This window comes from Coregonus lavaretus (assembly GCF_964263955.1).
Source record: "Coregonus lavaretus genome assembly, chromosome: 34".
Classification (NCBI taxonomy): Eukaryota; Metazoa; Chordata; class Actinopteri; order Salmoniformes; family Salmonidae; genus Coregonus; species Coregonus lavaretus.
This window is the reverse complement of record NC_140021.1, coordinates 14,147,892-14,174,595: the sequence shown is the minus strand read 5'-3', so window position 1 is coordinate 14,174,595 and position 26,704 is coordinate 14,147,892. Positions and strand designations below refer to the sequence as shown.

Sequence of the window (26,704 nt, the reverse complement as noted above, 5' to 3'; positions counted from 1 at the left end):
AGCCTACTAATGTTAATAACCTACTATAATGATTATCATAATAATAGTAATAATAACAATAAGAAGGAGATCAAGAAAAAGGAGCATTATTATTATTATTTTTCGGATAATTTGGAACAGTGTAAATAACACTAAATAAATTATAAGTAAGACCAGAGAGGCTGTTTTAACAGGAAAAAAAGTGTAAAGCCTTTATTACAGCATAGCAAAGATTAAACACAGCCGAATTTGTGAAATTGTTTATCCGACGTTGTGGTTGCTTGAGGCTTGGTGTTCACGGAATCAGTAGGCTATTAAACAAACGTCAAACAGGCAACACTAGCAGAATCTGTCTTATTTCTTTAGCTAGATGGATGATTTATAAAACCACTCACATTTAAGTTAGGCTGTTGATTATAGACCTAATTAAGTTGGAGTTTCCTCTCCTCACTACATTTACATTTTAGTCATTTAGCAGACGCTCTTATCCAGAGCGACTTACAGTTAGTTCTTTTTTCATTATTTTTTTCTCATACCCCCTGTGGGAATCGAACCCACAGAGCTACATCCCTGCCGGTCATTCCCTCCCCTACCTTGGACGACGCTGGGCCAATCACTATTCTTAGACAATTAAGGCAAGGGCTGTTTTCTCATCTTCTAACTCCACTGCTGCCTCCGCTGCATTGTTCTCAACACCAATATGCTGGGTAACTTTGCTATTATGCACATAGCAACATGGTCTAGGAAAAGGCGCCAATTCAACAGCACGCTGATGTTTCAGAACCGCGGACAGCAACCGCTATCCAACGTGGGAGAAAGCGCATTTGTTATAAAATAATATTATTTTTATTAGTGTTGCACCATGGTTTTTATGTAATATAACCATATACAATTTCAGTAGCACGTCTTAGAGTGATGGACTGTGCCATCCCCACGGCACAGTCCACTCAGACAGACACGAATCAGACAGGTGTCTTGTACACCATGATATTATTTTTTTGTTGTTGCTACTGCTCGACTAAAGAAATATCAGTTGACCAACAGCCTAACGACCAAACAATCGACCAGTCGACTAAATGGGGTCAGCCCTAATTGAGAATAATGTTAGTTTTGCATTGCATGATGCTCATTCCAGAGATTTGGATAAAACATGTTTTGAAAAATCCTATCCAGAGGAGTGATGATTGTATTGGGTTAACTCTCTCTGTACTAGGGGTTAAACCTCTCTTCGTTACACTTGATCTGTTGTGTGGCCTTCTGAATCATAGAAAGGAGACAGGAGAGAAACTAGATCATTACCAAACTCTTCCTATTGCTGCCCTGAGACCCACAGTAACCTGTATCTGAATGGCAGCATCGACCAGGTTTACACACACACACTTACACGGCATCGATTTACAATAACTTTTATTCTTATTCAGTTTGAAGTGTACCATGCCTTCAGAAAGTATTCACACCCCTTGGCTTTTTGTTGTTATACAGCTTGAATTTAAAATGGATTAAATTGAGATTTTTTTGTCACTGGCCTACACACAATACCCCATAATGTCAAAGTGTAATTACTGTATGTTTTTAATTTTTTTAACAAATTAATTAAAAATGAAAAGCTGAAATGTCTTGAGTCAATAAGTATTCAACCCATTTGTTATGGCAAGCCTAAATAAGTTCAGGAGTAAAAATGTGCTTAACATGTCACATAATAAGTTGTGTGTGCTGTGTGCATAATAGTGTTTAAACTTTTACTGGAGTGGGCTAAACCAGGGTCACACTGTCACGACTTCCGCCGAGGCTGCCTCCCCTCCTTGTTCGGGCAGGCTTCGGCGTTCGTCGTCACCGGCTTACTAGCCACTGCCGCTCCATTATATATCATTTCATTTGTCTTGTCTTGTCAATCACACACACCTGGTTCTTATCCCCTCATTAGTCTGTGTATAAGTGTTCCCCTTGTCCTTGTGGGTGATTGTTTATTTGTGAGAGTAGTGGAGCTCGGTGGAGCTACTCGTACCTTAGTATTGCCGGGGTAGATATTTCCACTGTGCCTGTTATTGTTGGCGCTACCGTTACCTTGTATTTCCAGGATAGATTTTCCCCTGTGCCTGTTTCGCTTGTCGCTATCCAGCGCTATTTGTGTACGACGGAATAAACTCTGCATTCGGTGATTACCCTCCTGCGCCTGACTCCTTCTATCACACTCATCACACACACAGAGTGTTTCTTGGTAGTCAGCGGGAGAAGAGCGCATGCCTGGAGTCGTGGCACAGGTCCAGGAGCATTCCACGATGCTGGCCAACTTGGGGGAAGCGATGGATCGGGTTCTTCAGGTCGTCCAACGCCTGGAGAGGAGAGGACCTGATCTGTGAGACCAGCTGGCCAACCGGATCCAGCCACCTACACCCCAGCACCCGGAGGGATCCAGATATCCCGACCACGGGCGTTCGACGGAACAGCGGCGCTCTGCCAAGGATTCCTCCTCCAACTGGAGCTATACTTCTCCAGCATCAGGCTGGCGCCATCGGAGCAGGAGAAGGTGTCCATCCTCGTTTCCTGCCTCTCGGGGAAACCCCACGAATGGGCCAACGCGGATTGGAACGAAGGAGGACTACGGGGAGTTCGCTCGCCTCTTTCGGGCGGTCTTTGATCACCCACCCAAGGGTCGAGAGGCGGGCGAGCGGCTGGTCCACCTGAGGCAGGGGACGACGACCGCGCAGGACTTTCGGACTCTGGCAGCGGGTCCGGGTGGAACGAGCGGGCCCTGATCGACCATTTCCGGTGCCATCTGCGGGAGGACGTCCGACGGGAGCTAGCCTGCCGGGACACCATGTTGTCTTTCACGAAACTGGTGGACATGGCCATCCGTTTGGACAACCTGCTGGCAGCCAGAGGACGTCCTGGTAGGGGTCTGCCCATTACCACCCCGGACGACTCAGATCCCGAGCTGATGGAGCTGGGTGGAGCCGCCGTCCGAGAGAGCGGAGGACGACAGAAACAGTGCCACTCTGGTGGCACGAAGGGACAGTACACCATACGTCGTAGTCAACGCTCTTTTGGGCCTGCAGCAGGCAGACCACTCTCGCACACTGCACACTGTACCCTACCTATCCACTTTCCCGATCACATGGTAGTTCCCCAGTGTAAGGCGCTAGTCAATTCAGGCGCAGCTGGGAACTTTTTGGACATTCTCATGCCTTCAAGACATTTCATTGGTTCCCCTATCCATTCCACTTCCAATCAGAGCTCTTGATAGTCGACCATTAGGGTCTGGGTTTGTAAAGGAAGTCACTGTACCAATCACCATGATCACCCAGGAGACTCATTGTGAGCAGGTTACTTTTTCGATTATTGAGTCTCCTGCTTTCCCTGTGGTATTAGGTATCCCTTGGCTAGCACTCCACAACCCCACCTTCTCATGGCCGCAGAGGGTTCTCACAGGGTGGTCGCGAGAGTGTCAGGGTAGGTGTCTAGGTGTTTCCGTTTGTGCAACCACAGTGGAAAGTCATGACGGTACCTCCACCGTGTGCATTCCCCCCGAATACCATGATCTGGCGCACACATTTTCTAAGACACAGTCGACAAAATTACCACCTCATCAGGCGGGGGATTGCGCGATAAACCTTTGGGTAGACGCTGTACCACCCAGGAGTCATGTGTACCCCCTGTCGCAGGCTGAAACGGAGGCTATGGAAACATACGTCACCGAGTCCCTGGGCCAGGGGTATATACGTCCCTCCACTTCACCCGCCTCCTCGAGTTTCTTCTTTGTGAAGAAGAAAGACGGTGGTCTGCGCCCGTGCATTGATTATCGATCACTGAACAAGGAGACTATAAGATTTAGTTATCATCTCCCCCTCATTCCTTCAGTGATTGAGTCAATGCATGGGGCGCGCTTCTTCACCAAATTAGATCTCAGGAGTGCATACAACCTGGTGCGTGTTCGGGAGGGGGATGAGTGGAAGACAGCATTCAGCACAACCACGGGGCATTATGAATACCTGGTGATGCCCTACGGTTTGATGAATGCGCCATCCGTCTTCCAGTCCATTGTGAACGAGGTGTTTCGGGACATGCTTGGTCGCGGTGTGGTGGTCTACATCGATGACATCCTGGTGTATTCTGCTACGCGCGCCGAGCATGTGTCCCTGGTTCGCAAAGTGCTGGCCCGACTGTTGGAAAATGACCTTTATGCCAAGGCAGAGAAGTGTATGTTTTTCCAGCAGTCCGTCTCCTTCCTTGGATACCGCATTACCACCTCAGGTGTGGAGATGGAGGGAGATCGCATTTCAGCCGTGCGTAATTGGCCGACTCCAACCACGGTTAAGGAGGTGCAGCACTTCCTTGGCTTCGCCAACTACTATCAGAGGTTTATCCGGGGCTTTGGCAAGGTCGCAGCTCCAAATTACATCCCTTTTAAAGGGTGGGCCGTCCCGGCTCCGCTGGTCTGCTGAGGCTGACCTGGCCTTCAGCAAACTGCGGGGTCTGTTCACCTCAGCCCCGGTACTGGCCCACCCCGATCCATCACTACCGTTCGTAGTGGAGGTGGATGCGTTCCAGGTAGGGATAGGCCCTGTCCTATCCCGACGCTTGGGCACGCCACCCAAGCTCCACCCCTGTGCCTTCTTCTCTAAGAAGCTCAGCCCAGCAGAGCAGAACTATGACGTTGGTGATCGGGAGCTGTTGGCTGTTGTCCGAGCTTTGACCGTGTGGAGGCATTGGCTCGAAGGGGCGAAACACCCTTTACTCGTCTGGACGGACCACCGTAACCTGGAGTACATCCGGGCAGCGAGGAGGCTGAATCGTGAAGGACGTGAGGGTGTACGTCTCCTCCTGCTCGGTGTGCGCCCAGAGTAAGGCACCTAGGCACCTCCCAGCGGGTAAGTTACAACCTTTACCAGTTCCACAACGACCATGGTCTCACCTAAGTGTTGATTTCTTGACTGATCTTCCCCTCTCCCAAGGTAACACCACCATCCTGGTCGTTGTGGACCGCTTTTCCAAGTCCTGCCGCCTCCTTCCTCTGCCCGGTCTCTCCACGGCCCTGCAGACTGCGGAGGCCCTGTTTACTCACGTCTTCCGGCACTACGGGGTGCCAGAGGATATAGTGTCCGACCGAGGTCCCCAGTTCACGTCCAAGGTTTGGAAGGCGTTCATGGAACGTCTGGGGGTCTCGGTCAGCCTGACCTCTGGGTTCCACCCCGAGTCAAATGGGCAGGTGGAACGGGTATATCAGGATGTGGGTAGGTTCATGCGGTCCTACTGCCAGGACCAGCCGGGGGAGTGGTCTGTGTTCTTGCCATGGTCAGAATATGCCCAGAACTTTCTCCGCCACTTCTCTACTAACCTAACGCCATTCCAATGTGTTTTAGGTTACCAACCGGTTCGGGCACCGTGGCACCAGAGCCAGACCGAGGCTCCTGCGGTGGATGACTGGTTTCGGCGTGCGGAGGAGACGTGGGACGCTACTCACGTTCACCTCCAGCGCGCTGTGCGTCGTCAGAAGGCCAACACTGACGGTCACCGCAGTGAGGCCCCGGTCTTCGTACCGGGGGATCGGGTCTGGCTCTCGACCCGGAATCTGCCCCTCCGCTTGCCCTGCCGGAAGCTGAGCCCGCGGTTTGTGGGGCCGTTCAAAGTCCTGAGGAGAATCAACGAGGTCACTTATAGGTTATTACTTCCCCCTAATTACCGTATTAACCCCTCGTTTCATGTGTCAGGAGTCTGAGGTGCGGGAGGTTCCTCCACCTCCTCTGGACATCGAGGGAGCCCCGGCGTACTCTGTCCGTTCCATCCTGGATTCGAGGCGTCAGGTGGAGGGCCTTCAGTACCTCGTGGAGTGAGAGTGGTACGGTCCGGAGGAACGGTGCTGGGTCCCGGTGAGGGATATCCCCGATCCCTCCCTTTTGGAGTATTTCCACCGTCGCCATCTGGCTCGCCCTGCTCCGCGTCCTCCTGGCCGTCCCCGAGGCTGGGGTCGGCGCGCTGCTAGAGCTGCGCGTCAAGGGTGGGGGTACTGTCACGACTTCCGCCGAGGCTGCCTCCCCTCCTTGTTCGGGCAGGCTTCAGCGTTCGTCGTCACCGGCTTACTAGCCACTGCCGCTCCATTATATATCATTCCATTTGTATTGTCTTGTCTTGTCAATCACACACACCTGGTTCTTATCCCCTCATTAGTCCGTGTATAAGTGTTCCCTCTGGCCACCTTGTCCTTGTTGGTGATTGTTTATTTGTGAGAGTAGTGTAACTTGGTGGAGCTACTCGTACCTTAGTATTGCCGGGGTAGATATTTATCCTGTGCCTGTTATTGTTGGCGCTACCATTACCTTGTATTGCCAGGGTAGATTTTCCCCTGTGCCTGTTTCGCTTGTCGCTATCCAGCGCTATTTGTGTACGACGGAATAAACTCCGCATTCGGTGATTACCCTCCTGCGCCTGACTCCTTCTATCACACTCATCACACACACAGAGTGTTTCTTGGTAGTCTTAAACAAATCTACTTTGAAATGAAAATATACACCTGTACCATGTCAGATATAGAGTTGAAATATATAAAATGTTGAGTTTGCAGCCCAATATTACACTTTATATACATCACAGAAGACTGAAATATAACAAAACAGTTTGACATAGAAACACCGGATTTTCAGAGGGTTTTGTGAAATAATATTGATTAATTATGAAATTAATTAGACATCGAATATCCCTTTGAGCATGGTGATGTTATTAATTACACTTTGGATGGTGTTTCAATACACCCAGTCACTACAAAGATACAGGCATCCTTCCTAACTCAGTTGCTGGAGAGGAAGGAAACCGCTCAGGGGTTTCACCATTATGCTAATGGTGACTTTATGACAGTTACAGTTTAATGGCTGTGATGGAAGAAAACTAAGGATGGATCAACAACAATGTAGTTACTATACAATACTAACCTAAATGACAGAGTGAAAAGAAGGAAGCCTGTACATAATACAAATATTCTATAACATGCATCCTGTTTGCAACAAGGCACTAAAGTAATACTGTTTGTCCTGAATACAAAGTGTTATGTTTTGGGGCAAATCCAATCCAACACATTACCACTCTCCATATTTTCAAGCATATTGGTGGCTGCATCATGTTATGGGTATGCTTGTAATTGTTAAGGACTGGGGAGTTTTTCAGGATGAAAAAGAAACAGAATGGAGCTAAGCACAGGCAAAGTCCTAGAGGAAAACCTGTTTCAATCTGCTTTACACCAGACACTGGGAGATGAATTCACCTTTCCGCAGGCCAAATCTACACTGGAGTTGCATAGGGATGGATAGAAATGTACAGAATGGTTACCTGGAGGAAAATGGGGAAGGGTCATGCTTTTTTAATTTCAGTCAAGGGGAGGGTTTAGTATTTTTTTTATCTAAGCCAGGGGAGGGTCATGTAATTTGTAATTGATGAAATTTAAATATTTCAGTTTTTTAGCATTAGTTGCTTATTAGGCTATACACTGATCATACAAAATATTAGGAACTCCTGCTCTTTCCATGACTGTCACGATCGTCGGTGAGAGATGAGGACCAAGGCGCAGCGTTGAATGTGAACATATTTATTTAATTTGATGATCACACGAACAAAACAACAAAACGATGACGTGACAGTCAATGGTCATACACAAACCAAATACGAACAAGAAACCACAAAAAAAATGAATGCCTAACGGCTACCTAAGTATGACTCCCAATCAGAGACAACGAGCTACAGCCGTCTCTGATTGGGAGCCACCCTGGCCAACATAGATCTACAACAACTAGAACATAAACACATGAAAACTCACACCCTGGCTCAACATACTAGAGTCCCCGGTGCCAGGGCGTGACAGTACCCCCCCCTAAAGGCGCGGACTCCGACCGCGCCAACCAAATACAACAGGGGAGGGACCGGGTGGGCACTCCGCCTCGGCGGCGGATCCGGCTCCAGACATGACCCCCACTCCTTCTCTAACCCCCCAAAGTACCCCTGGTCCGGTCTGGCCCTGCTGACCAGAGCTGAACTGAACACTGGTGGAGCGGATTGCTCTAGCTCCGGCGTGACGCAGCACCTGACCGGTGCCGGACCCGCCACCGGTGGAACAGGCACGGGCCGTGCCGGACTGACGACGCACACCACTGGCTTGGTGTGGGGAGCAGGAGCGGGCCGAGCCGGGCTGACGAAACGCACCACTGACTTGGTGCGGGGAGCAGGAGCGGGCCGGACCGGGCTGACGAAGCGCACCACTGACTTGGTGCGGGGAGCAGGAACGGGCCGTGCCGGGCTGACGACGCGCACCACTGACTTGGTGCGGGGAGCAGGAACGGGCCGGACAGGGCTGACGAAACGCACCACTGACTTGGTGCGGGGAGCAGGAATGGGCCGGACTGGGCTGGCGACGCGCACCACTGACTTGGTGCGGGGAGCAGGAGCGGGCCGGACCGGGCTGACGAAGCGCACCACTGACTTGGTGCGGGGAGCAGGAACGGGCCGGACAGGGCTGACGAAACGCACCACTGACTTGGTGCGGGGAGCAGGAATGGGCCGGGCCGAGCTGGCGATGCGCACCGTAGACTTGGTGCGAGTGGCAGGAACAGGCCGGACCGTACTGGGAACACACACCACTGGCCCTACGTGGGGATCAGGAACAGGCCGGACCGGACTGGCAACACACGCCAGTACCTCTCGCCGTGCCTCTACATCTTCCACCCCCTCTTCGACCAGTGGCCCCCGCAACCTGGCGGCCTCCTCTGCCAATCCGCTGGGCCGCTCTGCCGCGGTCTCCTGCTGGCCCGTCGTCCACGGCATTAGCCCCCCCCCTAAAAAATGTCTGGGCGTCTCCCCTACCCGTGGACCAGGTCTCCATGTCCCTCGCCAGCCTTTCGCCCTTCTGCCACAATGTCAAGCCCTTCTCTTCCTCACTCGGCTTGACCCAGTCGAGGAGGCGAAGGAGATCTGTTAGGGATCTCCCTGGCGATGGCTCCTGGACACGCTGCTTGGTCACAACTTGGTGGTTTCTTCTGTCACGATCGTCGGTGAGAGATGAGGACCAAGGCGCAGCGTTGAATGTGAACATATTTATTTAATTTGATGATCACACGAACAAAACAGCAAAACGATGACGTGACAGTCAATGGTCATACACAAACCAAATACGAACAAGAAACCACAAATAATGAATGCCTAACGGCTACCTAAGTATGACTCCCAATCAGAGACAACGAGCTACAGCCGTCTCTGATTGGGAGCCACCCTGGCCAACATAGATCTACAACAACTAGAACATAAACACATGAAAACTCACACCCTGGCTCAACATACTAGAGTCCCCGGAGCCAGGGCGTGACAATGAAATAGACTGACCAGGTGAATCCAGGTGAACGCTATGATCCCTTATTGATGCCACTTGTTAAATTCACTTCAATCAGTATAGGGGAAGGGGAGGAGACAGGTTAAAGAAGGATTTTTAAGCCTTGAGACAATTGATACATGCGTGCCATTTAGAGGGTGAATGGGCAGACAGAAGATTTAAGTGCCTTTGAACGGGGTATGGTAGTAGGTGCCAGGCGCACCGGTTTGTGTCAAGAACTGCAACGCTGCTGGGTTTTTCATGCTCAACAGTTTCCCGTGTGTATCAAGAATGGTCCACCACACAAATGACATCCAGCCAACTTGACATCCAGCCAACTGTGGAAAGCATTGGAGTCAACATGGGCCAGCATACCTGTGGAACGCTTTCGACACCTTGTAGAGTTCATGCCCCGACGAATTGAGGCTGTTCTGAGGGCAAAAGGGGGGGTGCAACTCAATATTAGGAAGGTGTCCTTAATATTTTGTACAGTAAGTGTATATTGATGTGTACCCGATGCCACCCCTCATCTCTGATTCAACTCTGGGAGTGCTATATCAAGGTCGCCTATAGGCTATTTAGTATGGTCTCAATCAAATTATCCATAGGCCATAGGCTATGAAGTGCATGCTCGGAGAAGCACAGAGCAAAGTTATATTTCTAAGATAGTTGATGGGATGGTGTAAATCAAACTAGGTAGCATAACACACTGTAATGGAAATTCCAACCCTGAGCCCCGGCCTGCTCTGCTCTTGCTGATCAAAAACGTGTTTGTGTGCTGCCTAACCAATGGCTGTGCTGTGTAGGCAGTTCAGGAGGAGAGTCAAAGGCTTCTTCTGAATATAATGTTTGATTTGGCTTAGTCCCAAAAAATGTACTATCTTGTGCCCGGACTAGCCTGTAGCCTATGTTTTGTTCAGTTTGAGAAGGAGAGCATGCAGATGAGGAGGACCGGAGGTCAACTTTGATAGCTTGCTACTACTATAATTGATTTGATTAAAAACAATATGTTTCTTGACCATGATGTATTTATCAGAGTTATTGACCTCACAATAAGCCAGAATCGAGAAACTTACCTTGTGCTGCTGAAACTTGAAGCAGCAGCCGCAGCACAATCAATTGGAAATGGGACAGCTCATGGTGCTGAAAGTAGGCAAATTCGAGTAGGCATAATTCATTTCAACCGTCTTCATTTTAATTAGACTTTACTAACAACAATATGGCTTTGTTTTGGAGCCTAATTCTTCCTATTTAAGAAATAAGAGGTACTGTAAGTCTACCTGTTTGACAGAAGAAATTAGGCTATAGGCTGCTATATCCATAGATTTGTCGGTCAATTCCTCCACCCACCATGTACTCCTTAAATAGCCTACCTCGGTGTCAGTGAAGGGCTGTTAAGTTCAAACCAAGACTCAAATTGAGAGGGTATAAGAGGGTATGCCATAGGCCTACCTTTTTATTAAAGAAATGGAAAAAAGCACGTGTTAGCTAAAGATTTTGAAGAAAATAAAACTGATCCGATTATATAAAGTGATCTATAGCAGCGCGATGTTAGAAACAAACTTTACAATACCCGTGAAAGGCGTGACTCAGATGCATATAGATATATTGTTTCGTTTCTATGACATTCAGAGGCTGAGCTACAACCTTTTATAACCGAGGAGACAAGACATAGACTTTGCTTGGGAAGTAATCTAATTCTGTCACTATCAATTGATTAAGCTATTCACTTTCTGTACAACAGAATATGTTTAAACCCAGACAGCTTTTAGGGACCTTCTCTCGTTGGGTTAAGCCACGGAAGAAGAGTAGCTAGAAGTTAAAGCTTACATTTTTCTACTCTGTCTGGGGTGGAAAGGTAGGTCTAACTTTTGAAAGTACCATGCTCAGATTCCTAATGACGTCTCAGATGTAATTATTTGTAAATAGGGACAGTTTTGTTGCAAACAAGACACACTGTTTTGGCATTGGAGAAATATGATAAGATGAACACATAGGCATATTTCTCTGTCCATTCTTAGCCTGTCATTTCTGTAATTTGTGAAGTATTAAAAAATATTATGCTAATATCTAAAATGACGTAGAATTGCATGAAATATTTCTAAAAGGCAATTTTTTCTCTGACCTACAAATACAATGATATATTAATGCAATGCTTTTACTATAAAGGAGATATTTCCATCCCTACTCTTGTCCACAGTGGTCTGCGAACCCACAACCTTCTGGCCCGCAGCCCTGTGCACGATCAATATTCCTACGTTGCCTGTATAATGCTTACAGGACAAAGAACAGTTTCTAAAACTGCATATCTAAGGCTGGTCTGTCCAAGAAGCAGTGGCGATTTTAGCATGTAAATCTTGGTGGGGCATACTCAACACAACACGAAACAATACATTAATTGCACTATAACGTTGACAAACGGTGCCCACAAACTGTTAGGGCCTACATAAAGCTGTCCCAACAGCAGAGCCTTCATTTCAGCACCATGGAGTGAATCCTTACCACCGCTACACCAGTGTGATGGGTGATTTGAAGGAGTCAGGCAGAGGAGGGTAAATCACAGAATAACAGGATTTATTCCAGAATACAGAGTACGCAGTAAAGCGTCAAAACAGTCCAGTGCGCAAAACAGGCGCACTGGAACCAACAAGGCAATATGGGGAAAATAACCCGGTGATACAAAATACAAGGAGCTCCACCGAGCTTCACTATCCTCACAATAAACAATCACACAAAGACAAGGGGGCAGAGGGAACACTTATACAGGTACTGATGAGGAGATATGAACCAGGTGTGTGTAATAAACAAGACAAAACAAATGGAATGATGAGATGAGGAGTGGCAGTGGCTAGAAGGCCGGTGACGACGAACGCCGAAGCCTGCCCGAACAAGGAGAGGAGGCAGCCTTGGAGGAAGTCGTGACAACCTGGCTATCAGCGGAGCCTTGTCTGGCAGTGAAACAGTTCATTCAGCCTCATTTGCTGCCTTAAAAAAACAAATGTAGCTGATATGGCTGACTTCCTTAAACAAATGTAGTTTATACTGACGTTTTTTTAAACGAATGTTAGAATTTAGAGTATTTTGTGTAGATCGTTGACAAAAAATGACAATTAAATCAATTTTATTCCCACTTTAACACAACAAAATGTGGAAAAAGTCAAGGGGTGTGAATACTTTCTGAAAGTACTGTATATGATGTATGTGCCCGCTCTCCCCTACACACCCACACATTGACATTCAGTGCACTTTCACTCTCCTAATCCATGGAAAAAACATTAAGTTGACAAATGTATTGGTCTCTCCATAGTTTCAGCTGACCTTTTGCTTTCCTCTTATTTAACGCTGTGTGTATCTATAGGTGTGTGTGTGTGTGGATGTGTATGTGTTTGTCATTGGAGGCTGGTGGGAGGAGCTATAGGAGGACGGGCTCATTGTAATGGCTGGAATGGAATTAATGGAAGGGAGTCAAACATGTGGTTTCCATATGTTTGATACCGTTCCATAAATACCATTCCAGCCATTACAATGAGCCCGTCCTCCTATAGCTCCTCCCACCAGCCTTCACAGGTGTGGATGTGTGTGTGTGTGTGTGTGTGTGTGTGTGTGTGTATGTGTGTGTGTGTGTGTGTGTGGGTGTGTATGTGTGAACTTCACTAATCCATCACAACAAACGCTTGTGAGTGTCATTGGATTTCTGGCCTTTAGGGACCTGATGTGTTTCCTGTTACTAACGGGGATGTCAAATCAAATCAAATGTTATTTGTCACATGCGCCGAATACAACAGGTGTAGACTTTACAGTGAAATTCTTGTTTACAAGCCCTTTTACAACAACGCAGTGTTCAAAAGTATGAAAATTAGCAAATGAAAATATAAAATAATAACACAATAAATATAAATAACGAGGCTATATACAAGGAGGACTGTTACCGAGTCAATGTGCAGGGGTACGAGCTAGTTGAGGTAATTCAGGTAATATGTAGGTAGGGGTAAAAGTGACTAGGCAATCAGGATAGATAATAAACAGAGTAGCATCAGCGTATGTGAAGAGTGTGAAACTGTGCGTGTGATGTCAATATGCATGTGTGTGTTTCTTTTGTGAGCGTATGTAGTGGGGGGTGGACCATTCTTGATACACACAGGAATCTGTTGAGCGTGAAAAACCCAGCAGCGTTGCAGTTCTTGACACAAACCGGTGCACCTGGCACCTACTACCATACCCTGTTCAAAGGCACTTGAATATTTTGTCTTGCCCATTCACCCTCTGAATGGCACACATACACAATCTATGTCTCAATTGTCTCAAGGCTTAAAAATCATTATTTAACCTGTCTCCTCCACTTCATCTACACTGATTTGAAGTGAATTTAACAAGTGACATCAATAAGGGATAATAGCTTTCATCTGGATTCACATGGTCAGGTGTTCCTAATGTTTTGTGCACTCAGAATACTGTACATAAACAATAGGCCTACTACCAAACAAGGCCTGATACTGCAAAGATAAGCAGAAATATGCCAGAGCATCGTGACTATTAACGAAGATTGCTAAAAGACACACTTGCAAGATGCAAAAAAACACACATTTAGCAGGCACTCTTATCCACAGCGACTTACAGGACCAATTTGGGTTGTGCCTTGCTCAAGGGCACATCGGTAGATTTGTTCACCTAGTCGGCTCAGGGATTTGAACCACTTAGACTACCTGCTGCCGCACACACACACACACACACACACACACACACACACACACACACACACACACACACACACACACACACACACACACACGTTATGTTATTCTATCCTCGTGGGGACCTAAAATGTATTTCCATTCAAAATCCTATTTTCCCTAAACTTAACTATAACCTTAACCCAAACCCTAAACCGAAACCTAACTCCTAACCCTAAATCTAACCACTAACCCCTTACCCTAACCCTAATTCTAACCCTAACCCTAATTGTAACCCTAACCTGCAACCTAACCCCTAAGCTTAAAATAGCATTTGTCCTCATGGGGACGTGGGAAATATCCCCACGAGGGAGAATTTTCCTTGTTTTACTAGAAGAACCAACACACACACACACACAGACACACACACACACACACACACACACACACACACACACACACACACACACACACACACACACAGTCTTACAGAGTCTAGGACACAGAGCCGCAATGGCATTTAGGCAGTGACATTTGCAGGTGACATTTTGTCTCTCTCCAAACCCACAGTCACAGAGTGTGAACCCAATCTCAATCTCCTCTCTGCCATCCCGGCTCAACACACCGGCTCTAATACTGACGGAGAGGAAGAAAGGAAAGTTCTGAATCTGAGGTCCTGTTCAGGCTGAGTAGCTGCCATCGCTGTTATTATATCCTCACATTCTACTGTCTTATAAAAGATAGTCTGGAAATGACGTCGTCTGGATAGAAGGCTGGGTGGTCTATTGGAGTGTGGTGCTTACACTTTGTGTGTTTAATGTATGTTAGTGCCTTTGGATAAAAGTGTCTGCTAAATTAACATACTTGTATCATTATGGATGTGTTTGGTTTTGCCAATAGCTAGTTCGTGTACCACTGTGGCTCTGTATCATGTCAGGGTCACATAGTACTGCATTGGGAAGTTGCTAATATAGAGTCTGGTTCCTCTCAAGGTTTCTGAACTTTGTCATCGTTGTCTTGGCTTGCTGTTTGGGAGTGTAGGTAACGTTTTAGTGGCTTGCTGTTTGGGAGTGTAGGTAACGTTTTAGTGGCTTGCTGTTTGGGAGTGTAGGTAAAGTTTTAGTGGCTTGCTGTTTGGGAGTGTAGGTAACGTTTTAGTGGCTTGCTGTTTGGGAGTGTAGGTAAAGTTTTAGTGGCTTGCTGTTACTTTTGTGACAAATGCATTTGTGGAGGGTGACACCATATCAAACTCACAGTTGAGTAATGTGATATTACATTGTCTACTTCACCACATTAGGAAAACCCTTCAGTTATCTCTAGTTAGGAACTAGAAAATACATAGACACTTTTCTTGAGTTTGTTTTTCTGCTCTGTAACGGTAGAGGGTTAACTTTTTCTGTCTTTGTTGGAAACCAGACAGCATGGAGGCCTGCTGTTGTTTCTCCAGTTCCCCTGGCTATAGAGAGGAAAGTGTGTGTGTGTGTGTGTGTGTGTGTGTGTGTGTGTGTGTGTGTGTGCGTGTGCATGCATGCATGTGCGTGTGTTGTTAGGTCCCCTGGCGAGTTAGAGAGGAGTTTGTGTTTGTCTAGCATTGTTTGTTTATGAAGGGGCTCTTAAATTGGCTACTAAACAGAGCATAGAGAGACAGGCATGGAGGGATGGAGGGAGGGGAAGAGAGAGAGAGAGAGAGAGGGGGGGATACAGAGAGAGAGAGAGAGCGAGCGAGAGAAAGAGAGAGATTCAAAAAAGGTTTGGGTAACAGGGCCTTCCATGATCTTAATTAGACTATTCATCACATAGAAATGATAAAGCACTCTATTGTTCAATTTCAGTATCCACACAAAACACACGCACACACTCAAACAATATTATCAACAGCTCTGTTATGTCTAACTCTGTATGTCTACCAGTGTTGCGTTGGAGACCACCTAAAGCGAGACCGATACAAGACCAAGACCGGAGCAAATCGAGTCCGAGTCAAGACCATGATTGTAATTTTGTAAAATCACCATCATAATAAGAGTTAAAAATGTCCAGTAGTTCTGTGTTCATATTTCAGAACAACATATGGATTCTTTAGAAATTCAGAATAGTGAAAAAATGCATGCTGAGGGAAAATAGAACCACTCTACAAATGATTACTGACCCAAACACAGTGAGGAACACATCCTATAAAATAATGATTATAATAATAATAATAATAATAATAATAATAATAATAATAATAATATTATTTTCAATGACGTTCTCATTTAAGCTCTTCAGTTTTTGTTGGAAAGGAAAACTGAAGAGAAAAAAATATCCAATCAGGATTTTTCTTTGCTTGTCTCTGGGGAGATAAATCCAGCTAGATAAGTCAGCCATTGGCTAGGCCATCAGATGCTAGATTAAGGCATCTGCCATTCAACTGTATTAGGGCACAATTTTGGAGTGACAGTGGAATCAACCAATCAAATTTTGACTTAATGAGAGGGACCATTTTTACAAAAATTTATGGAAACTTCTGCCTTCTTGAAGGACAACAGGTCACTGCGCAATAGCGAGCAGTAGTTTTCCCACGGTCTAGCTAGCTAGCTTTTGTTGTCGGCTAGTTTGCAGCGGCTGCAGCAGGTGTTATCAAAGAGGATGTTGTTGCTAATTTGTTAGCTTCTCCCTTTTCAAGAATAACGTTCAACAAGAAGTTAAGTTTCAAATGATCATCATCTGGTGAGTGGAACTGTGTTTTTTATTGCAGCGTGCTTGCTGTGGTTAGCCATCTCTTTGAAAATAACTGATGTGAGTGAAACATTGTTGCATTTCAACTGGAACTGACAGCATTTGAGCAACATATACACCCCCAGAAAGAATATGATACTTAAAAAAATACTATTCTGACAAGCGACCACTTAGATATAGTCATTTTCACGTTTTCATAAATTCTTAGAATGTTTGGGAATTATGTATACTAAGGCATTTGTGAAAATTCTATAGCAATATAGAGTGGGAAAGCAGCCAATTAATAGACACTGCAGTAAATAAAACCGAATAAAAACATCTGTCTTGTCCAGGACCGGAGTCTACACAGACCGGTTCGCTATAGACAATCAGAGCTACAGTAGACCTTTATACAAACAAGCCATTTGCCACACGGGCCTGCCATCATTCATTTTGAACTGGACTGTGTGTTTACAGTCAGTTGCAACAGCGCGGCTTTAGATCATTAGAACGCATTTGCCAAAAGCCGCAAAATACACCTGAATGGATTTCTGCAAATAAAGAACTTTACATTTGGGAATTTTACAGTCCTATTGATTAAACAACCATGAAAAGGTAGGCTCTCTCCCTCAGTTATGCACATCAATGACATCAAGATCAACAACTAATGCTAGCCAGAGCAAGATGAGCTGAAATGTAATGAAGGAACATTAGATAAACCTTCTCAAACATTTTCAGCTAGTTGGCTGTAAAAATTGCACTGATAAACGATGGGGAATTGTAGCCTCCTCGTCTTTCTGCAGCAGGCCTGCTAATGCATGCTTGTCCCAGGCAAGCACCCAAGCTAACTGGCTAAAGTTGGCTTGTTTGCTAGCTAGCTACTTCCGGACACAAATGAGAGAACACCTCACTCTGACCCTTTTACTCACTGTAGCAGAGCTGGTTAGGCTGTTTAAATGTTATCTAGAGTATTCTTGACTGCGTTTGCAAATTCACACTGGCTATCTACTCCAGATTCAGAGCACTCTCGTCTGAGTGTGCCAGAGCGCAGATCAACTGATGAATTTACGAACGTGCAACACCTGCTGAATATGACCGGGGTCAGTAAACGTAGGCAAAAAAAGTAATAGTTAGCAAGAGATATGCTAACTATATAACAGTCGTTCAGGTTCTTGCTAGCTAACCAAATGACACCTGCATCTTTAGCTGTGTACAGCCACCGAAAAACGATATGAGGGGAAAAAGTCAGTCACACACCCACTCCTCCAATGACATGACATCCTCCTAGCAGCTAGCTAGCGATCTAGCTAACGTTAGGCTCCGTGTTTTTAGCTTGCGACATAAGAAGCTACGGTAGCCTATTAGCCACGTTATAATAATAATAATAACGTTATGACTGACTTGTGATCATTCCCCTTGCTAGTTTGATTGTATTGACATTCCCAGCCTTAGTTACATAAGGTCTGTTTTTGTTCAGAATATTGAGTCATTGAAACTGAAACAGTGCATCCCGAATGGAGGCAGCAAACAATGTACCAGGCCAGCTGTGATTTACAACCTGATAGCCATATTTTTGGGACTACCAAGAAATGTATTGGTGAATTATATGAATAATTCATTGAACTGCATCCATGTATTCTGCCAACAATGCCTTAGCGTGCGTCATGGAACGTTGAGTCAAATATAAACTATTTTTAAAATCTCTTATCAAGTTGGGTTTGTAGCATAAACTGGGAATTTGATATTTTTTACTGTAATTATGATTGTCTTTTTCTTTCATATCTGCAAAGTAGTTAAAACGCTGTCATTTTCACTCTCAAAATCACACTATTTTTTAATAGAAAAAACACAAAACTGTTATGGTCTAGTCCAGAACAATGCTTAACCACATCAATCTGAATGGGTGGGCCTGTCAGGGCCTGGCTCCCCAGTGGGTGGACCTCTATCCACCCAGGCCCATCCATGTCTACGCCCCTGATGCAAGCAGGCATGATGACAATTGCGCGTCAAATAGCCTACTAACCAACACTTCGGACTAAACTTTTTCAATACCTGGTTTGCATACCCATTGTTGCCTTAGTTAGCATTTACTGGTAGATATCATATGTTGAAACGTCTTTCCTACCCTACCGGCTACAGATGTCATTCTTCTGTGAGCTGCTCCATGCCAAAACCAGCTGAGCTGCACACTCTTGCTGCCTGCAGATGATATTCCGCTCAAACTAGGCTATGTTTGCGGCGCTCATGTGAATATACTTCACGTGCTTTGCGAGTGTGTAGGCTACTTTGTGCATGATTTCTCTATTGTACTACATAATTGATAAGTCGTATACCTCCACTACACTACTTTGATATGCATCAGTAGGGAGTAAGACGTGAGTATAAGCAATACCCACTAAAATACAATAGCATATACACTCCACTACACCACTGGTCCTTTGTGTTTTACAAAAAGTGCACCCTCCTAGTGCGCTGGTATTATGGTTGCTGTCCTTTCAGAATCACAAAGCTGTCACACACTGAAGGCCTATAGGTTCGCCACTGCGCAAACATGTCTATAATATATATAAAGGCTATTAAGATATTAATGTTTTAAGAAAGGAGTGTATATATTTGGCCTGGCGAAGCGGTTTTATGCGCTGACTGAAAGGAAGCTGATAATTAAGTGTTTTACTCCGCTGTTCTCGGGAAGAAATTATGAGTCCTCACTGTCCGAGACCGAGTCAAGACCGAATACAACTGTATCTGACACCGAGACAAGACCGAGACACTCAAAATGTCTTGAATACTACACAACACTGATGTCTACCATTCCCCTCGCGCCCACTCTCCATCCCTCTTTACCTCTATCCCTCCATCCTTCCTTCCATCCCTCCTTCCCTACCTCACTATCTCTCACTGTCTGTGTATTCCCTCTCCCTACCTCTTCCTCCTTCCTCTGTTCTCTGTAGTTGTTGCCACACTCTTTAGAAAAAAGGTTTCCAAAAGGGTTCTTTGGCTGTCCCCATAGGAGAACCCTTTTTGGTTCCAGGTAGAACTCTTTTGGGTTCCATGTAGAACCCCTGGGGAAAGGGTTCTACATGGAACCCAATAGGGTTCTACCTGGAACCAAAAGGGTTCTCCTTGAAACCAAAAAGGGTTATTCAAAGGTTTCTCCTATGGGGACAGCTGAAGAACCCTTTTAGATTCTAGATAGCACCTTTTTTTCTAAGAGTGCAGACCTATTAGAATGAGCTTCTCATAATTGTAGGAGAGCAGAGAGAGCGGTATGACAGAGCGAGAGAGACAGAGAGAGCGAGAGAGCATGAGTAGGAGAGGAGTGAAGAGTTCCTCTGTACAATTTAACACGCTGACACAGGCTGTCTGTCTGTCTGACATCTCTTGAATGTTTGTGTGTCTGGTCTAATAGAACACAGCCTCAGGCCCTTATCAACAATCCTTCTCTCTCTTTTCTCTTTCTCTCTCTCTCTCTCTCTCTCTCTCTCTCTCTCTCTCTCTCTCTCTCTCTCTCTCTCTCTCTCTCTCTCTCTCTCTCTCTCTCTCTCTCTCTCTCTCTCTCTCTCTCTCTCTCTCTCTCTCTCTCTCTCTCTCTCTCCCTGTCTCTCCCTCTATTTCCCAGGTGCCTGTAATGATTTTACCTATAAATTATTAAGACCAAATACTTCAAAGTGTTGCTGTATTTGTGTGTAGACAGACAGACAGACAGACAGACAGACAGACAGAACTAAGTGTTCTCTAACCGTTTCCTTGTCTTACAGGCCCTAGGGCTGGTAACAGTACACTTCACTACACTATTCAGTAACAGACATGAACTTAACATGAAGCAAAACAGAATCACAAAGTGTTTACGTGTACTCTTTTAATGGTTCTCCTCGGGGACCCCCAGACATTTCACAATTTTGAGGTAGCCCTGAACTAGCTCACCTGATTGAAGTGGTCAAGGGCTTGAAACCTATATAACTACACAAAAGAAGACAGTGGAGGGCGCAGAGGAAGAGTGTAGGAGAGGTAGAGTGTAGGAGAGGTAGAGTGGAGGAGAGGAAGAAGAGGAAATTATCTCATTGACATTGTTTTGTATGCATGAGATCAAGGGAAGAGAGTAACCTTATTACCAGTCAGGTCTGCTCTATACCAAATTAGCATACCCCCTGAGTCTCTTCCCTGTTTCACACCTGGTAGTTTGGTGGATGGGACTACCAGCTCTCTGTAACCTAGAGGGCAACCAGTGGGTCCGTCTCCTTTATACCATGTTTCTTGACCTTAACGAGAAGTTTGACTTTAAACCGTTTTTATAGTTTCAATATGTCCAAATTGTGTTTTTTTATCCTAATTGAATATTGTATGAATATTGTATATATATTACTGTAAATATTGATCACATTCCTTGTATATGATCATATATTTTGCTACATTGAATGTTAATATTGTGAACCTATGTTATATATTTTTTACCTCCTGTTTCAGGAAGTGATGTCACTGAGAACTGCCCCTATATATAGGACCTTCCACCCCCACCTGTGATATGGATGCCTGATGAAGACCTAAGGGTCGAAACGTTGTTATAAATATCACCTGGGAGCATGAGCAGCAGTGTGCTGCGTTTTCCTTTCTGTTTTTCATTAGCTGCAGATTGACCACTTTACTCTGATGACCTAACACCAGGGGGACTCTGTCCTGAATGGGAAATAGGACTCATTAAAGGACTCTATTACCACCCACAGTGACACCAGATTTAGTTTTATAAACAGAAGCGTTGACAATTTACTCTTCATCTCAAACACAATTAACTGTCATTTCACCACAGATGCACTTGCCATTTCCAACCACTTCTACACTCCTGTTGCTGTGAAAGAAGTTGTGAACTCGTATGTGTTTGTGTGTGTTTAGTGCATCAGTGCGTGTGCGTGTGTATACGTGAGCGTGTGTGTGTGTTGGAGGAGTCACTGGGCTGATGAGCGATGTAAGAGGGGTTTCTGGGGGATTCTACTGTTGCTATAGCGACATTTGGGGCTAGCTGTACTGCTGTTCTATTCAGCTCTGGTAGACACACAACCTTACGTTACTCACAAAGTGTGTTGGAATTCAACCCTGTTCTCTTTCATGTGCACACACACATACAAACTCACACACAGACGTGAAGGCAGGGTCGCGCAATGCAGATCACAGAGGACTATTCTAAACTCATGCCTATGGTGCATGTGCTGGTAAATCTAGGCTAAGGACGTTGTTTGGGTCTGAGATTTGAGGGAATGAGGGAATGTTTTTTGGGGGAATAAACATCAAGTGCTTTTGTTTGACACTTTTCCTGACTGATGTTCCTCTTAGATGATAGTAGAGTTAAGATTTTGAATAGTCGTTTATTTCTGGTCTGTTTGCATTTTGAGCTTTGTTTTTTGATTGTAGTTTGAGCTTTCTCTCGTCTTTGTCTCGATTAATCTCTTAAGGACCGGACCCTTTTTTTCAATTTTCGCCTAAAATGACATATCCAAATCGAACTGCCAGTAGCTCAGGACCTGAAGCAAGGATATGCATATTCTTGATACCATTTGAAAGGAAACACTTTGACGTTTGTGGAAATGTGAAATTAATTTAGGAGAATATAACACATTAGATCTGGTAAAAGATAATACAAACAAAAAAACAGGCGTTTTTATTTTATTTATTTTTTATCATCTTTGAAATGCAAGAGAAAGGCCACAATATAATATTGCAGTTTAGGCGCAGTTTAGATGTTTCCCACTAGATGGCAGCAGTGTGTGTGCAAAGTTTCAGATTGATCCAGTGAAGCATTGCAATACTGGACTATTTTGTATGAAGTCTTCCCAAATGTGCCGAATTGGTCAATTGATACATTTTCAAGTACATAACTATAGAGAACATACAAAAATGATATGGTAATACATACACATGTCATACATGATGGATCATTAGCTTATACACTAACCTTCACACATGTAGATGGCCGGGTGTGGAGCCAGAGACAGCAGGGGTTCAAACTGTAGAACCCAGTTCCTACATTTGAAGATAAAAAATTGATTTTATCAAACAAAACTATGCTACATTTTATCTCTGGGACCCTCAGGATGACAAATCAGAGCAAGATTACTGAATGTAAGTACATTATTTATCTTCAGAGGTGAATGTATCAAACCAGTTGCCGTGATACGTTTTTTGTTGTTGTGCACTCTCCTCAAACAATAGCATGGCATTTTTTCACTGTAATAGCTACTGTAAATTGGACAGTGCAGTTAGATTAACAAGAATTTAAGCTTTCTGCCCATATAAGACATGTCTATGTCCTGGAAAGTTTGCTGTTACTTACAACAGTCATGCTAATCAAATTAGCGCACGTTAGCTCAACCGTCCTGTATACGGGACACCGATCCCGTAAAGGTTAAAGGAAAGGAGAAAGGTGAGGAACAGAGGAAAGTAGAGGGGAGGTGAGGAATGGTGAAAAGACAGGAGAGAGAATAGAGGTGTGACAAAGTAGAGGCATGGAGAGGAAAGCAGAGGAGAGGTGGTGAGAGGAGATGAGGGTAGAGTGGAGGATAGGGATTTGCGCTGGGGGTGTACTGGGCTGATGTGTTGGAGTCGGGAGGAAGAGAAAGGATTTGGGGTGGGTGTGAGATTTCAGGGGTGGGGGTGAGATTTCAGATTGTGGCAGGGGATCAACTCATTCACCCCCCCAAATGGCTTTCAAAAACCTATTTCACACATACACACACACATACACACAAACCCATTCACAGACGTAGAGATCAGTGCACTATCGATCTGCTTCTGGCCGTGATTAAACCAAATACACACACACACACACACACACACACAGGTCGGTCTCCTGTGAGAGCCTCATCAGTCTGGGTTGTAGATGATGGCTTTGGAGACTGATATGAATGACTACCATTATGCCACTTAACCACCTAATGCATCAGCTGCTGCAATCCACACACATGCACAGGCACACACACACGCACACACACGCATGCACATTTGGACGCAATACTCCCCTTGAAGACTTTCCGAGTAGAAAAGCCCTTACATTGTCAAGACTGACCTATGAGCTACAGTGGGGGAAAAAAGTATTTAGTCAGCCACCAATTGTGCAAGTTCTCCCACTTAAAAAGATGAGAGAGGCCTGTAATTTTCATCATAGGTACACGTCAACTATGACAGACAAAATTAGAAAAAAAAATGCAGAAAATCACATTGTAGGATTTTTAATGAATTTATTTGCAAAATATGGTGGAAAATAAGTATTTGGTCAATAACAAAAGTTTCTCAATACTTTGTTATATACCCTTTGTTGGCAATGACACAGGTCAAACGTTTTCTGTAAGTCTTCACAAGGTTTTCACACACTGTTGCTGGTATTTTGGCCCATTCCTCCATGCAGATCTAATATGACCCCACTATGGAAATGGGAGACTCCCACAAACACGATGGTGTTCTTAGTTTTGCTCTAATACCTGAAGGTAACCCATCTGAAGGTAACCCATACAAATAAATGTAAGTATGGAGGTAGTTTTGTGCCAACAAAAAAAAGGGGTTAAATATATCTTCAAAAAACTAAAATATTTCCTGAGCTTTCTTATATCTCCTAGATATAGGACAGACACTTCAAAACCTTATTCCTTATTTTAAGTTTTTGGGACAGTTTTTTGTTGTTGCCATTTATAAATGTTTTATTCAATGTATTTCTATGGGCTATAGTAGTAAAGGGCATATTTTATATTTTATCAAATAATTTGTATTAATTTTTTTATAGATACAGGTGTCCTAAAATTCTAAATCAAAAAGCTAAATGATCCATGGTATGACCATCTTAAAACAATTCCATATGTTAGCTTAGTTTTAATGTGTGTGTATCTCTCCCTATCTCTCTGTCCCCTGTAGGAGCTGCAGTTTGAGAGGCTGACCCGTGAGCTGGAGGCAGAAAGACAGATTGTAGCCACCCAGTTGGAGAGATGCAAGCTGGGCTCTGAGACTGGTGGAAGTAAGAGCAGCATCAGGTAACACACCTGTCTGTGTGTGTGTGTGTGTGTGTGTGTGTGTGTGTGTGTGTGTGTGTGTGTGTGTGTGTGTGTGTGTGTGTGTGTGTGTGTGTGTGTGTTGAGGGAGGGGGTTTGTGTGTGTAGAATGGCCAGCTAGCACCCAGGGTGGAACTCTCTTTATAAGCATTCTCTCAGGGGGACACATTCATCTGTGACACCCTCTGACTATTTGACACCTTAAAATGAGCTGAGAGGAGAATTAGTTTGTCCCGTGTGTGTGTGCATGCACAAGTGTGTGTGTGTGCATGCACGTCCACGATAACTGTCATCATGGGAGTGTATTTTAATGTGCCAGTGTTAATTAGTCAATTAATTAGTACATACAACCATGGCCCTAGATTGTCCAAAAACAGTTAAATTATGTTTGGCAATTATGAATATGACCTTGGGATGCCAAAAGTGTCAGCAAATGGTTTTCAGCAGACGAGAAAGAGCACTTAATGGAAAGAGGGAGGGAGGAGAATGAAGGAAGGAGGGAGGAGGGGGGCGGAGGAGAGGATGTCAGTGTGTGATTAGCATGATAGTTAGCTTCTGTATGCTAACAGCTCTGAGCAAGAGACAGTGGAACAGAGCATATCTAAATTCAGGCTGTGTGTGTGGCAGCTTCAGGTGTCTCCCTCTGCTTCGTAGACAATGCAGATAATAATACACATTATTCAGAGATAGAGATAGAAGGGTAGAAGTTTGACTCTTCTGACTGTTAACAGGAGAGTTGGGGTGTGTGTGTGTTTGTGCATGCATACGTATGTGTGTGTTCCAAACTCAGACACTGTGTGCCCCAATGTCAAAAGCAGAGATGTACTCTAATATATTCAGATCCACTCCAGGGGGTTCTCATTGCGTAAGAACAGAACTCCCAGCTGTCTGACTGGAGAGACAGAAGGATGGATGGAAAACACTGGAAAATAAGTGTCTCAAATATGTTCTTATCAAACTCTCATGCCTCTGGTTTAGATACAGTAGTATTTGGGAGGGTCCGGGACCAGCTTTGACAAATGACATAACACCATAACCAATCATTGGTAAGGTCACCTGATTGGCCTACTGCTAGCCAATCTTCTGTCAGAGAAACTAGTGAGTGAAGTATGTCCATGTTGTTCTATGGACTCAGCATGATCTGCATTCTGTGTGTTAATCCTATGTTGAACACTGAGCTTGTAAGTGGCATCTCTCCAGGACTGTGTGTGTGTATGCATGTGTATTGTGTGTATGCAGGAGCATGAATGTGTGTGTCTGTGTGTGCATTGAGTGTGTGTGTGTGTTTATAGCCTCCATTCTAATCCACACATCAGGCCTGGCTGAGGACCAACCCAGCTGGCAGTTGTCCTCCTAGCTGCCTGTGTGATATTGTGATTGCCGTCTACGCTATTGCCTGTGTGATAATGTGATTACTCCCCATATGTGACGGCTTCGCCTTGCGAAGCTTTGTCTAATCACTCACATTGTGTGTGTGTGTTTGTGTGTGTGTGTGTGTGTGAGAGCGAGCGTGCGTGTATGTGTGTGTTGTGTGTGTTTGATGTCTCCCTGGCATGTCTGCTCAGATGAGGCTTGGCAGCTGGTATTGTGTGAGTGACAGGAGTATTTTATTAGATGCAGACAAGGCTTTATAACCCATTCAACTCAATATCTCAGTCTGGATATTAACATATGTAATGTTAGTGTGTGGCTGATTAGAGATTCTGCTGTATTCAGGGAGACTTCTCTAACCTTTCTCAGACTACATCCCAAATGGCACCCTATTCCCTACATAGTGCACTACTTTTGACCAGGCCTGTAGGGCTCTGATTTAAAAGTAGTGCACTATATAGCGAAAAGGGTGCTATTTGGGATGCAGACCCTGTCTCCATTCTGTCAGAAACCATCCCTCACTCCTTCATCTGAGCTCACAGACAGACCAGGGCCAGAAATAGATCGAAATGACACGTGTGAAGATGAAAAGGAAACAATTTTATTATCTCAGTGTGTTT

At 44.9% G+C, this 26,704-nt stretch overlaps 1 pseudogene across 1 annotated transcript in view; it reads left to right on the top strand.

Moving 5' to 3' along the window:
• Positions 1 to 26,704, top strand: part of LOC311109294 (catenin delta-2-like) — a 235,212-nt pseudogene that overhangs the window by 67,968 nt on the left and 140,540 nt on the right. Inside the window, exon 2 of the transcript in view lies at positions 24,580 to 24,695. The product of the transcript in view is annotated as a catenin delta-2-like (transcript). The remainder of the gene's footprint in view (positions 1 to 24,579; positions 24,696 to 26,704) is intronic.